Source organism: Oncorhynchus kisutch, linkage group LG18 (assembly GCF_002021735.2).
Source record: "Oncorhynchus kisutch isolate 150728-3 linkage group LG18, Okis_V2, whole genome shotgun sequence".
Taxonomy (NCBI): domain Eukaryota; kingdom Metazoa; phylum Chordata; class Actinopteri; order Salmoniformes; family Salmonidae; genus Oncorhynchus; species Oncorhynchus kisutch.
The window spans coordinates 60,974,208-60,990,049 of NC_034191.2; the positions used below are offsets into that span (position 1 = coordinate 60,974,208).

The window sequence follows — 15,842 nt, forward strand, 5'->3', positions numbered from 1 at the left end:
AAAGCAGTAGATTATATCCTGGAAAACCTTGTTCATAAAGGATTGGAAGATAGCGGGGGAATTCGTAAGGCCGTAGGGCATGACCAGGTATTCGTAGTGCCCTCGAGCTGTGATAAAGGCCATCTTCCATTCGTTGCCATCACGTATACGGACAAGGTTATATGCACTTTGCAGGTTGAATTTAGTATATATGTTGGTGCGGCCCACTTGTTCAAGGATCGCTGGGATCAGAGGAAGAGGGAAACGGTTCTTGACCAAGACGTCATTCAGGGAACAATAATCAATACATGGACGGAGACCACCATCCTTTTTCCAACGAAGAAGAAGCTGGACGCAGCCGGGGAAGTAGGATGAATGAAACCGTTTGAGTGATTCATCATTATAGTTCTCCATTGCTTCATTTTCCGGGATAGATAGGGGGTAAACATGGCCCTTCAGTGGGGACACTCCAGGGAGTAAGTTAATAGCACAGTCTCCTGGGCAATGTGGTGGCAGAGTGTAGGCCTTGATATTGCTGAAGACATTGCTGTACTGGGCGTATTCAGATGATATGGTGGGTGGCACAGCCGAGGCAGAGTCCTCAATGGTAGTGGCTCTGCAGGATAGGCTGAGACAACTAGAGAAGCAGGTAGAAGACCAGGACAGTAGTTCACCTTGTTGCCACGAGATGGCAGGGTCGTGATGACAAAGCCAGGGGTGTCCGAGGATGAGTGGCTGTTTTGGGGATGAGAGTTCCATGAGTTGAATGGTTTCAGTGTGGAAGACTCAAATCTGGAGGGTGAAGCTCTGTGTTATGGGCGTGATGAAGCCCGTGCCCAATGGCTGTCCATCCTGGGTGTTAGTCCTTAAGGGAGGGGTGACAGGTGTTTGATCAATGTCAAGCTCTTGTACTAGCTGGTGATCGATAAAATGACCTGCTGCTCCCTAATCTATCAAGCCTTCAACGTACTTGGTAACCCCCTTCACGGTTATCAATACTGGGATGGAGAATTGCTTCTGGGAGACACACCCTACCTGCATGGCAGCGGGGGGACTCTTCTCATCTCTCCATGGGGGGCGATCAGGGCAATGGTTGAGTAGATTATCTTTCCCTCCACAGTATAAGCAGAGCCCTTCTTGGATCCGCTTTCGACGTTTGGTACACGGGAGAGGAGCATGGCCCAACTGCATGGGCTCTGGAAGACTTGGACGGGATGACGGAATCATAGAACGTTTCGGGTTCCTGGATGGAAGAGTTTTTCGGCAGTCGGCGTTGAGTTAGTCGATGGAGATGGACGTAGGAATGTATTGATTTAAATCCAGAAGGTCACCTCTACAGGCCAGCTCCGCCTGAAGTTCCCTGTTGAGCCCTCTTCAGTAGACGGTAAGTAAAGCAGCCTCATTCCTTCCACTCCCTGCAGCCATGGTGTAGAACTCGAGGGCATACTCAGCCGCTGAATTGCGTCCTTGTTGAAGTTCTATGAGGAGGTCTCCTATAGGACGACCGGAGGGAGAGTGATCGAGTACCTCTTTGAAGAGGGTGTGGAAATGGGTCTTGGATCCAAGTTCTGTGCTGTTGGCAGTCCATATGGTGGTGGCCCAATCCAGGGCTTTTCCTGTGAGTAGAGACAACAAAATCCACCCTGCTCTTGTCGGTGGAAAAGTTAGTGGGGTTGTGCCCAATGTATTTGCTGCATTGCATCAGAAATCACTGACATTTCCCAGGGGAACTGTCATACTTTCCAGGCATAGGTATGAATGAAGGAGTGCTATGGGTTACGATCCCTGGCATTTGATGGAGTAGGGATAGGCTGGCGGAGAAGATAGCACATTTTCTTCATAAGCTCCTCTTCCTGGGTTAGGCACTGGTATAGCTCTGCTGAATCCTTTCCGTTTTTGTGTGAGGTATTCTATAATGAATACTCATGGAGATAAAGGTGTAGATTAACGCCAGAGCGCGGCAGATGTTTATTAAGCCTTCGCAGAAGGCAGGCCGTGGTCACAGGCAGGCAATGGTCAAACACAGGTAGGCAGTCAAAAACAATCAATACCTCACAACCATACAAACAGAAAGAACTGAACTAAATAGGGAGCTGATTAGACCAGGTGAGAAACGAACACAGGTGAAATCAATGAACAAAAATGAGACAGGGCTATATTCCAGAACACAACGAAACAGGGCTACGTTCCTAAACACAAAGAAAAGGAACACAAGGTTGACTAAGAAAGAATAGCAGAACCTTACACCATTCAGCCACCTCGATGTCCATAAAAAAGTGTAATCATATCAAACTAGCTTTCACAGTCAGAATTAGACGTTCATCCATGTTTCTCAAATGTCAAATTTCAATGTGTTTAAGGTTAAGTTCAGGCATTAACTCTGCGTTTTTACGGTTAGGGTTAAGTTTAGACATTAACGCTAAGCTATTAAGGTTAGGCATGAACTCAGAATGGTTAAGGTAAGGGTTAAGGTTTGGGATAGGCTTCAAACAAAATTATAAACAAAAACAAATTATATTGCTGGACTTGAATTTACAACCTTTCGATTCAGAGACAGAGGCTTGCTGTATGCCCATCCACCATCCCTGTCCACAACACCTTGGCAAAACCAAAACCTACTTGAAAGAAACAGTGCTGTTGCCCCTAGTGTCCAGTTTCAATGTCGTCTCCCGGCGTCCTCAGACATGGGTGGACTTCGAATACTGACTTGTATCATGGGTGACCTGGTTGATCCTATCCCAGTAGCATGCGTAAAGTTCTTGCAGGAATTCCTGCTCACAGAACAGCTTAAAATTTAGATTGATTAAGAACCGATGGGAAATTTAGCGATTTTATTGTCTCTAATGCATGCAACTGCACAAAGATTGGTAAATCATAAGGGAAAATATACAATGGAACAGTACTTATGTGGTTTGTTAGCTAGAATAAGATCAATAAGTGTTGCCTTGGAAATGTCTTTTGGGTTGGATCTTGTGACTGCAGTATTGACTTGGAGATGTCTTTTGGTTTGGGTCTTATGACTGCATTTATCCAATGTAGCCTCGGAGTTTGGAGATAATGTCACGTTCTGACCTTAGTTCTTTTGTTATGTCTTTGTTTTAGTATGGTCAGGGCGTGAGTTGGGTGGGTAGTCTATGTTCTTTTTTCTATGATTTGGTATTTCTGTGTTTGACCTGGTATGGTTCTCAATCAGAGGCAGCTGTCAATCGTTGTCCCGAATTGAGAACCATACTTAGGCAGCCTGTTTTCACCCTTGAGTGGTGGGTGATTATATTTCCTGTTTAGTGTTTTTGTCTTTCACCTTACGGGACTGTTTGTTTGTTATTTATTGTTTTGTTCAGTGTTCTAGTACGTCATTAAAAGCTATGAATACTTACCACGCTGTGCATTGGTCCTCCTCTCTTTCTCCCAACGACCAACGTTACAGATAACCAGTCCCAGTTTAAATCGCCCATGAACAGAATTTTCATTTCCCCATCCAACTACACAGTTCAGCCAGAGAATCCAGGGATTCTACTTTGTAGGTAACTGCAGTTTCAATGCTAAAACTCAAACTGCTTTGTTTTAGATAAAGACCTTAGTACAATTACCACATACTTGTCTTTAATATAAATGGGCATACCTCCCCCTTACTCACTCGGGCACACTGATAAACATTATAACCAGCCAAGCCTATAGGCCTATACAACAGATTTCTTAAGCCAGGGCAAAACTAAGACACATAAGCCCAGACTTTTATCATGTCCATTTTCGTTTATCATGTCCATTTCCCCAACCCTGATCTAGTTTTTAAATAATTTGGAGTCAGAACCTCATCCATAGCCAATGGGTCTGTGTTATGAGGAATGTTTCCTGACAACAAGCGCATAGCAATAAAACACCTTAATATGTTGTTTCTTAAAATCTCTCTACACTTAGAAGACTTAAAATAATCCAAGCTACAGTCATCTTTCAAACACAGTTTTTAGCCAGACCAAACACTGCAGATGAGAAAGTTTAATGAGCATGTCACAGTAGGAGTCAAATGGTAACACAATTAGATACAAGCTGCTGTACCTTCAGGAGATGAGATTGTTTTTAATAACAGTGAGCCATAACCCAGATAGGCAGCAATTCAAACCATTTTGTTAAAACATTTATAATATGCTGTCTTTTAAAACCTTAAATGTCCTAAAAATGTTCAGCTGTAGCCTACATGTATAGTTTAGTCAGAAATCAAGTGTGTGCCACAGTGTTGGTGCCTTAGCTACAGCCCCAGCACGTTCAACAGCTGCTAGAGGAGTGCACTGACAGGGAATTCCCCTGGTGTGTGGATCTGGTGAAAAGGCCCAGTTGCCTCACAACACCTCAAAGTGAGGCAGCAGCGGGCCATGTAGACCAGCGAATCACCGTGGGAGAGTCTACCCAGCTGGGGTATCCTGGTTTATTTTTTTATTTAACCTTTATTTATACAGGTTTTTCTCATTGAGATAACATCTCTTTTCCAAGAGAGACATGGTCCAATAGCAGCAGGGGGAATAACGTTTCAGACAAAACAACTTACATACACTAACACAACATTAAACACAGCTATAGACACACATACATTACAACAATTACATATTACGTTAAAAACACAAAAGTCTTGACCAAAAACAGCTGTCCTAAAGACAATTACACTCTTCTATGATATATACATCGATCAAGTGTTTAAACTCTACCAACAAAAGTAGATCATCACATTTTTACATGTTCAGGAGAGAATTCCAGGGCCACGGAGCTGAGTAACTAAAACTATTTCTACCATGACCTGTTCTAATATTTGGTACTGTTAGAAGCAAATGAGAATGGGACCGTAATTGATATTTATTTACCGACCTGATTAAAAAAGAACAGAGTTAAAATGGCATTTTACCCAATATGGCCTTATAAATCTAAAACGGGCCAGTAATGTACATGGTACCAGCTCCTTCCTGGCCTCCAAAGAACAACAAGCCTTATTAAAATAAGTAGTAAAATAATAATCAAATAAAAATTCTCAGCTTGAGCTTGCCTTATCTACATGCACAGTGAAGCTCAGCTTATCATCAACCCACACATCCAAATATTTGTACACTTTGACCTGCTCTATAGTATGTCCAGCCAATGTAGCAATGACATGATTAGTAACATGTTTGAAAATACCATGTATTTTGTATTACCTGAATTTAGAACTAGCTTTAAACCATACAGATTCTGTTGTATGATGTTAAATGCTCTTTGGGCATTTTCAAAAGCTAAAGATAAACTACTACCGCTTGAATAAAGAACAGTATAATCTGCATTAAAATGAACATCTGCTGTTTCAATAAGATCCCCAATGTTGTTGATATACAAAATGAACAAGAGTGGGCCCAAAATAGAACCTTGCAGAACACTTGAGCACACCTCTATGGACTCAGATTTACAACCATCCGCCATTACACATTGTGTACAATTTGATAGGTAAATTATAAACCAATCTAGAGGATGACCAGTAATTCCACAACATTTTAACCTTTGCACTAACACAGCATGGTCCACGGTGTCAAATGCCTTCGACAAATCAATAAAGACAGACACACAATGTAACTTCTTGTCAAGAGCACAGTGGATGTAATTTAAAACCTTCACTGTTGCTGAAACAGTGCTGTGGCAAGACCTAAAACCTTATTGCATTCCATTTGAGTTTTCTTGGTAGTAGGCGTTTTCGCTGCCTACTAACTAAGGACAATTTTGATATGGGTCGATAGTTGTCAAGTAGCGAAGGATCTCCACCTTTCAGGAGAGGCAGTACAAAAGAAGATTTCCATAACTTGGGGATTTCCTTCACATCAAGCTTAAGGTTAAAATACATGTTAAGGGGGAGCAATGATGTCTGCAGCTAGGTGGAGGAAGCAGGGGTCTAGTTCATCAGGGCCAGGGGATTTTTTTCCATCAATTTCTTTCAGGGCTTTTACGCACTTCTGAAACAGAGAAGGATGAAAAGGAGAACCTGGTGAAGGAGTGCACAGGGGTGTCAGGTAAATTCATAGGGGGCTCAATTATACCTTTGACCTTTTCAAATAAACTGCTTGCATCAACAACAAAAAAAGGTGATTCTTCGGCTTTCAGAATGGAGGTTCTCTCAGTTACAATTTGTGTCTATACCAGCAATTGTTTGGGAAGGATTATTTAAATTATCTGAAGTAGATTTCAGGTAGTGGTCTGCTTTAAATTTACGGATCATAGCCACACCCATATTTTGAAGACGTTTAAAAGCCATCCAATCATCTGCCAAACCAGTCCCTCTTGCTTTAGCCCACATAGCATTTCATTCCCTTATGATTATTGTAAGTTCCTTAGTAAACCAAGGGTTCTCTCTGCCCTTAATCCTGATTTTTTTTAAAGGGGCCTATTGCATACATCCTGGAATGCGTTGTGGAAGTAAGAAAAGGCTAGTTCAAAATCAGGGATTAATTCCATTCTATTCCATTCAATGCTAGATACATCATGTAAAAAACCTGGAATCTCGAACTTCTACCAGTTTCTTTTCGTAATGACACGTGGAGATTTCTTAGGAATTTTACCATCTCTCACACAGACAATAGCACAGTGATCACTTTTGTAATTTGCAAAAATACCAGAAGCATTAAAACGATGAGGAATATTGGTTAAGATCAAATCAATCAAAGAGGATTTCAGAGGATTTTTATATTCAACCTAGTTACACTGTTGACAATCTGAGTGAGATTACAGGTATTGCATGGAATTTTGAGTTGATCAGAGTTAGATGTTAGCCGGTCCTGATTCAGATCACCCATCAGGACAAACTCAGAGTTGACATTCTGGGATAACAATTTGAAAATACAATCCAGAGAGCCAACAGTAGCAGATGTAGGTCTATAACAAGAAGATACAACAATATTTAAAGATGAGCCAAGGTTTAGGTTCAAAGACAGATATTCAAATTGCTTAGCTTGTCTTTTGCATATACAGCAAAACCACCAACGTTAGATTTACGATCCGTACGAAAAACATTGTAACCATTTATGACAATATTTTTGTCTGTAATAGATTTTTTGATCCATGTTTCAGAAAGCATAAATACATCAGGGTCAGCAGTTTTTATCCATATATTCACAAGGTTCGGCAGAAGACTTCTTACATTCATATGCAAAAACTTCAGGCCACTCTGACTACTTAATTCAGCAGGGGGAAGAATGTCAGGACCTGGGTTAGATTGCACATTTCCAGACAATACAAGCAGCAAGATAACGGCAAGTTTAGATCGGGGGTTACATCATTTGCATTTATAGACATTACTTCAACGAAAATCACCAGAGTTTTTAACGCCACATATTTCAGGAGATGTGTAAAGTCCAGAGACATGGTTAAGTACCAAGAGAACAGTCCTGACATGTAAGCGCAATAGTCCGATTTCTCCCATATTGTTTGGGAGAAATGTGCATAGTTCTCACGTGTGGTTTCTCACAAAACTCGAGGGAGAAACTGTCATATATTTCCTCATTCACAGAGCAACGGGCTCTAAAAGTATCGCCAACATTGTAAAATCCAAGGGGAGACAACAGAAAAATGAACAACAGCAACATGTTTGTTTATTGTCACTAATCAAATAGTCCAACCGCAGATCAATAAAAAGTCAGCAATGTATGCATATGATGTAGGTGAGAGAGAGAGTGGCGAGGACACCTGTACCGGAATGGGAGAGACAGACCAAGGCAGGCGAGGAGCAGGCAGGCAGGCCAGGCAGAGAGATCAGTTCTCTGGCCAACAGAGCACATGGATCGCACTGTATCGATGTGAAATGGAACCGGTCCAGCGTTGGCTGCAATGAAGGTCTATAATAGCCTCAACAGCTGAACTGATGAAACAAGCCCAGCGCATCTAGTTTCTTCACAGCGCAGATATGGACCTCCGGCTTCCACCACACAGCACAGCAAGGCAGGAGAGAACCCCTGTAGCTTGGCAGAACACAGGTGAAGAACCTGCCCATCAAGGAGTATCCAAGGCTAGTCAGCCCAGCGCGTCTAGACCAGTGGTTCCCAACCTTTTTCGGTTACTGTACCACCAAGTGAATTTAGCTCTGCCCAGAGTACCTCTGATGTCCCCCTCGTGTACATTTTACCATTAGGCCTATGGTCTTATGAGTCTTCTCAAGTACCCAGAGTGGACAGATCAAGTACCCTCAGAGGTCCTATTACCCCTGGTTGGGAACCATTGATCGAGTCTGTCACAGCACAGATATGTCCTCTCATGGTTTCAGGGAGGGCACCACGCCGAAACTGTCTCCTCGTGTAGAAGCAGCATACTAGGGTGTTAACACGGTCTTTGCTGCAATGCACACAGGTGAAAATTGCCAGTATGTGGTTGATGTGATGGTAGAACGTTGTAGTGGATAGTGTGAGTCTGAATCACAGTTCCTTCTCACCGTCACTGTGTGGTTTACTCGCAATTTTACCACTTTGATTTTTTGGCATTCATTGTTGTTCAATGACAAATCTCACAGCCTATGACGGCTAATAAACACTTGTAACACGAAATAAACAAACATAGAGACACACAACACGCTCAGCTGCCGCCATCTTGAACGAGAGTATACACAATTGATAAGACTGTCATCCATCAGACTATTGTCAATTTAATCTTGTCTTTAGGCTAATATTTAATATATGTGTGAAATGAGTTTAGATATAGTTATGGTGTAGGTTCTATGGACCATCATCAGCTGCGCAGGCTGACTGGTGGTGAATGAGGGGTGAAATAAAAAAATTAAAAAAATTATAACACTGCTTATAACACAAATTCTGTTTGTGATAGTGAAATTCTAACAACATGCATGTGTTCAATAGACTTATTTAGGAAAAGTCAAGGACGGAGGGCCGCATGACTTTAAAAATGGCAGAGATATTTAAATTTGAAATTCATATGCAGTCATAATGACTTACTTGGCGCGTCTAGTGTTAAATTTCAACGCGTTATAGCACTGAACTTCAGCAGAACGGAATGAATTGAGCCTTTTGTCACACGGGTTGGAGGTTATTTGAAATATCAATATTCATTTAATGAAACTATTGGAAAACCTTTATTGGATGGTCGAATATGCAGCGTCTTGTTGCCCGGCTCCATGGCTTGCATGTTAATAACGCTTACGCAGGGGGGTTCCTAGTGAAATCTATAAGTAAAAGGTATTCACAGCCTTACTTAGAGACAAGGGGCCTTCAACACAACCAGTCATGTGGCTCTGGTGTGACACTTTACTGCTGGGTACGATCAATACAGAGACAATGTGCACGCTAGGACATATGTACGCACACACAAGCACTCACCCGCGCGCACACGTACACACAGATGAACAAATGCATACACACAGGCATGCACTTATACTCAAACACGCCTGCGGAGAGGGATGGACACAAGCACACACACATGTATGTCCAAATACATGCATGGACGCACAAGTATGCATTCATGCATGTACAGTGCGCGCACGCACACACACACACACACACACACACACACACACACAGACACAGACACACACACACACAGACACACAGAAACACACACTGCATATACAATCAGAGACAGACATCACACACACACCTAGGGTATTGTGGAGAGATAAAACACTGGAGAGAGTTTTGTTCTCCTATCTGTGATCATTCTTCTTTCACTCAAAGCAAGATTATATTTTTAATAGTCCTTCTTTCATATGCCTTGCGGTGAGATGACAGGAGGGATATAGATGTCTAATAGCATGTGTGTGTGTGTGTGTGTGTGTGTGTGTGTGTGTGTGTGTGTGTGTGTGTGTGTGTGTGTGTGTGTGTGTGTGTGTGTGTGTGTGTGTGTGTGTGTGTGTGTGTGTGTGTGCGTGTGTGTTTTGAAAGTGGGCCTGACCATAAAAGAGTAGCCGTAATGAACACAAGTCATTCAGATATGTTTTGATTCCCACCATGTATTTCAAATGTTTGACATATAATTCTAAATGTAATATCAATCTTAAAGGACCCGAACAATGAAAATCACATTTTTCATCAAATTGGATGATATTTGCATGAAACTCGTTCAAAGTAGGGTACCCAAGTATGAACAATGACTGTAGCTGATACATTGATAAAGTTTAATCATGAAGTTATTTGTCCCCTCCCCCTGTGTCAATCACTTGGAATCAGGAGGCAGGCATTACCAAGGATTTGCTTCCAGCTTTATGCAATGTTACATAAAGCCGGAAATGTAATACACCAATGGTAGTGTCATATCATCTTAACTAATTTAAACATGTACCACCTTAAAACTGTCATCACATGTGCGCCTATGCCTTGCTTTGGCTTTGGTGTGAACGTTAGCTAGCAAGCTACCTACCAGCATGCCGGAAACAGCACACTGTGTTCTGACTGGATGCCATAGTGTAAATTTAACCTTACACTATTTTCCGACAGATGAAGACATCCTGACAGCAGTGGCGGCTTTTCATTTGGGGTGTACAGGCTGCACTGAAAATGATGATCATGTCAAGCGTGTGCCGCGCACATTTCGAGCGAAGTTGCTTTATCAATTGAGGAGAACATTTGATGGTTCTTGCCAGGAAGCTAACCTTGCATCATACTTGGCATTGGATCTTGCAAGCACTGACCATAACGTAGGTATCGTAGGTATCGGAGTCTGACACGGTAGCCGACATTTTAGCGGGATTGGGACGTTAGATAATGCAACTGTGGCTATGGCTGCTTTGACTGGTGAATGGTATATTTTCTGTAACACACTTGATAGTCACTATACAGTTTTTATTCTTTCATCCCTAAGCCCTCCACATTGAGTCTTAGAACTGCCAACATAAATATTATTATTTTGCTTTCCACCTCATTACACCAAGCTGTAATGATAGACCAAGCTATAATTAGAAAATTCAACATCTACTCTGTCTGCACAGCTTTCCAGGCAACCACTGCAGCAGGAATGCTGTGATACAAAATCAGCTTTCCCAAGACAAAGAATGGGGGATATGCTGTGAAGACTGTGAAGACAGACCCAACATTGCTATTCATTGCATCAGTCGAGCATTTCAGTCACACACAAAAAGTGCACAACCAAGTATAGCATATTTCAAATTGAGTACCTCAAAAACATCCGAAAACACATTGTAGAATGAATAGATCACTTCATCATCGAATTGATAGCATCGTAACAGAACAGTAAATAAAAGGACATTAAATTCACTACCCATTTATAACAAATATTTACTTTTTCAAAAACATTATAGACTAGACAGGCTCCTGGATCCAGCGCCGTATGTGGGGAAGCTATGCGAGCTGTCCATCCCAGGACCCCGATCTGCGCAGTGTGAGAGGCCTGACAAGGAGGAAGCTAATCTAGATGTGTCTCCTCAATGGGTCCTGCACACTGTGGTACCTGTATTAGGCTTATGGATCTAATACATTTTTTTATGTCAAATTATACCTCTTATTTCTCAGTGTGTTCATGTTGATCAGTGCTTGCCTATAGTAAATGTCTGGTCAAATAAATGGCTGATCAATACATACAATTCAGAAGTTATTGTCATTTATAATGCTAATGCAGAGGCACCAATACATTTTCCGGTATACTTATTGTATACTGTTTTCATGTACATTCCCTTATGTCTAAGCTTTGAAGGTGACTCAGGTTTTACTAATTCTTGTGAATAAGTGTATCAGTGAACTGTATTCTGTAATTAGTTACAATTCCATTTGTCTGAGATCCAAAAGTCCATGATCAGCTCTGTTGACCATCAAAGCATTTGCAGAGAAAATGGGTTGAGGCATACTATTTAAGCTTGGAATGATATGTGGCCCATTCTTTACCTTGTCTAATACCATGGCATTTTTGAATACTCGTATCTGATTGGCTTGAATGGCATTCTAGAGCATTTTAAAAGGGATAATCAACTCAGGGCTCTATGCATCTTTGAAAAATGATGCAACTCTGTGGAAGGTCAGTTCCCCTCTGCTAGGGTTATAATCTTACTATTTTGACGGTTAAGTTTAGGCATTCATTCTGAATGGTTAAGGTAAGGGTTAAGGTTTAGGATAGGGTTAAAACATTAAGTTTAGGCATTCATTCTGAATGGTTAAGGTAAGGGTTAAGGTTTAGGATAGGGTTAAAACATTAAGTTTAGGCATTCATTCTGAATGGTTAAGGTAAGGGTTAAGGTTTAGGATAGGGTTAAAACATAAAGTTTAGGCATTCATTCTGAATGGTTAAGGTAAGGGTTAAAGTTTGGGATAGGGTTCAAACAATCCAAATAAAAATGACTGCCTAGCACTGGGATTGAACACGCAATCCTCGGAGCCAAAGCTTGCGGTTTATGGAACAAAAATTAAAACAACCCTCTGAGCCATAGCTTGCGGCTTACGCCTATTTGCGATCCCCATCCACAACTCCATAGGAAGCCTCAACCCTACTTGATGGTAATAGCGCTCACAGGTGCCCCTAGTGGCCGGTTTTGGACCCTGACGAGCGTCGTACATCGCCTTGGATCACGGGTGATCTGGCTGAAAGGAATAGAGTGCCATTTGAAACACATCCATATTACCCAGAACAGGTGTCTATGACTAGTGATGAGGTACAATAATATAGGATGAATTCATATTCACATGATAACCCTTCTCACTATTGAAAGGTCATGTTATTGTTCAGTTGCAGGTTCCTCTGTAGTTATCGCCTGTTGCCTTTTCCATCTAATTTTCCCTCTTATCTTTCCCAATCAGAGAGGCTTCTGGTAAACTGTAATCATTTAATGGGATGACATTGACATGACTCATTGATTATGTGTTTGTCTGCTAGAGAGCAGACGGGAATCCTCTGGGAGATAGAGAGGGAAAGGCAGGTTTTTGACGCTTGGCTGATTTCAATATCATCATTAAAACACCATGTCCTCTTTCCTTTGTGTGGGTGAATTTTATTAACGGTGAAATTACAGAACCGGTAGACTTATTTCACCAGGGTAAAGAAGAGTATATAAATATGAGGACTAGTGAAACGCATTTTGTCGAGGTGTGTGTGAGTTCTTTGATAGACAGACTGTTTCATGTTACCAAGAAAGAACTGGAGAGTCTATGGTGTCATTGTTTCTGTTGCTATGCTCTCCGATCACCGTGTTTCGGCGGTAAAATGGATTCAAACGACTGTGTCTGGGAGTCAGGTTCTCTAACAGTAGGTTGTTCAGTCAACCAATTATGAACTTGACCCAGTGTTTTTCTACAAAACAGTGATGTATTTTCATCTAGATATTGTGACGTGGTGAGGTTGGACCCAAGTGCAGAGAAGAGACCAGATGAGGAATCAGTGGTTAAGGATAAACATAATACTTTACTGAGAAACGGTAGCAGAAGGATCACAGTAACACTGGCAAAACAACAAACACTAAGTCTCGAAAACTCCCTCGGTTAACAACCACACACAGTAAACAATTCAAGCTTCTGCAAAGGACAACAGAAAGCACACGGCTTTTAGCAGGAAAATCATAATGAGTAAATAGGACACACCTGCGTGTCGTTAATGAATCTAGAACGGTCTCTGCCGCCCTCTGCTGACAGGTGATAGATAGATATGTGCCTTATTTGCTAAAAAGTTTATCATACCAAATTACTGTGACCTTACGGATTATTCTGCCACAAGAGCTACCTTATCTACCCCTCGATCAAATAGGAATGTAATGACTTGGAATTTTAGGTTGAAATATTCCTCTTGATCTCTTCTCCTGTAATGGCAGAAGGAGAAGTGAATAACAACACAGTTAAATCCATGAAGTAGTGCATTTGTGATTTCACCCTTCATCTCTCTCCCCTGTCTGTTTGTACCTTGTGTGGCCCAAGCAGCTGTGGGAAGAATTGGGTCAAACCTGTCCCCATGTGTGCCCCCCACACTCCCTAACAAACACACACAGACATACACAGACACACTTAAAACACACATTGTGCTCATGTGCTCACATATTAGTCATGCATTTACACACAGACACGTTTACCTACAATTACACTCGGATGCACTCACACTCACACATTAGAGCCTAAACGTGCACACTCAAACACAAATTCTGCTTTCATCACCAGAGCTGATATATAAACCCTTACACTTGTGACATTGTGTCATACTTATGATGAAGGTGTGACTACAAACTAGTGATATTGATGACGTCAACAGACCGGCTGTCAACAAAGCACAGATACACACCAACCTGGACTCAGGTGCAGATGAAACATCTGGGCCACTCAAATTAGTAATAATATGTTACGTTTGCTATGCTATGTATTAATTTTCATGTGATATATTACAAATTACAACTGGTATGATATATTACGAATCGTAATTTGTGCAATATGTTACGAATTTGCAATAGCTATGATATGTTACGAATTACAATTTGTTGTGGCCAACGTTAGCTAGGCGGCTAGGTGGCTAAATCTAACGTTAGGGTTAAGGTTAGAGTTGAGGTTAAGATTAGGGTTAGGAGAAAGGTTAGCTAACATGCTAAGTAGTTGCAAAGTAACTCAAAAGTAGTAAGTAGTTGCAAAGGTGCTAATTAGCTAAAGTTGTCTGTGATGAGATTCGGGTTGCCAGACATTCACGTTATACGTTGACCCACCCCTGCTTTTGTTTTTACTTTAAGTAACCTTCTGTCTTATGTAACCATAGCAAACATAACCATAGCAAACGTAACATTTCATACTAAATGGAATGTCCCGGATTTACATTTACTATGTTACGTCTAGTCCATGAGGCTAGCCTGTACACACTCACATACAGTACAAACACACACCTAAAAACTGCACAGACAGTACAGCATGCATTTAAAAAGTCTCACCCATATTCACAATCACATTTCGCATGAAGAAATAGAGACACAACACAGTCATGCATTCAGACACACGCACACACACACACACACACACACACACACACACACACACACACACACACACACACACACACACACACACACACACACACACACACACAGTCAGTGCAATAATCAAGCAGAGGTGTGCAGAGGTGAGAGTCATTAGCGGGAGCTAATCTTTAGTCTAGCTAGGAAGAGTTATTATAGTGTCACACACTGCTTTCCCAGATGCTCCTGCTGTAAATACCAATCAGCTCTCTGCTTTCCACCTGAGCTGCTGTTTACTGGGCTTTGTTTGCAGCACGATTATCGCTGTTTGCTCTTTGTAGTTCCAATTGAGTTTTTGCTTTATCCAGGCTATTTTTTTTCTTGCATGTCAGCTGGTGTGTGTTTGTGTATGTGTGTGCGTAAGCGTGTGGATGTGTGTCTTGCTAGTGTTTTCCCTTGTCTGTGTGCCAGTTCACAAGCCTGTGTCGTCCAAGAGGATGAGAAAGACTAGAAATAATCTCAGAGGGCCTGTGGACTGTAGCGATGACAGTGTAGACCCCTGTCACCATAACAACAATCTGTCAATCATCCAACTGTGTAATCGTATGATAGTTGCGATGCTGTTTTGATGAGGTGATCAGTATCCTCTGACATGGGTGTTCTTGGCTGGGCATTCTGATTACATGGGATTTTTGCTCTTTTAAAAAGCATGAAATACCCCTGCAGATCTCTGCTCTATTTTCCTTAGTTTCCCTATATTATTGACTTGCGTATCAAATAGCTTAGAGTTCAGCCAGCACACCAGGGTTAGGAGTTGTTGGAAAGAGACCAGGATTTTTTAAAATGCAGAAAAAAATACCTTTACGCTATGGTTGATGGTTAATGGTGATTTCAGCTTGAACTGACATTCTCAGCATTTACAGTGAACGTGATCTCGTGAATGTTGGGGAAATTGCTTTTAAAAGTCTATTGCTGTGTCCAGGGTGTTAATCTGTGT

General features: G+C 41.6%; 1 protein-coding gene across 2 annotated transcripts in view; it reads left to right on the forward strand.

Moving 5' to 3' along the window:
- Positions 1-15,842, forward strand: part of pde1ca (phosphodiesterase 1C, calmodulin-dependent a) — a 102,116-nt gene that overhangs the window by 41,197 nt on the left and 45,077 nt on the right. The window lies entirely within an intron of this gene.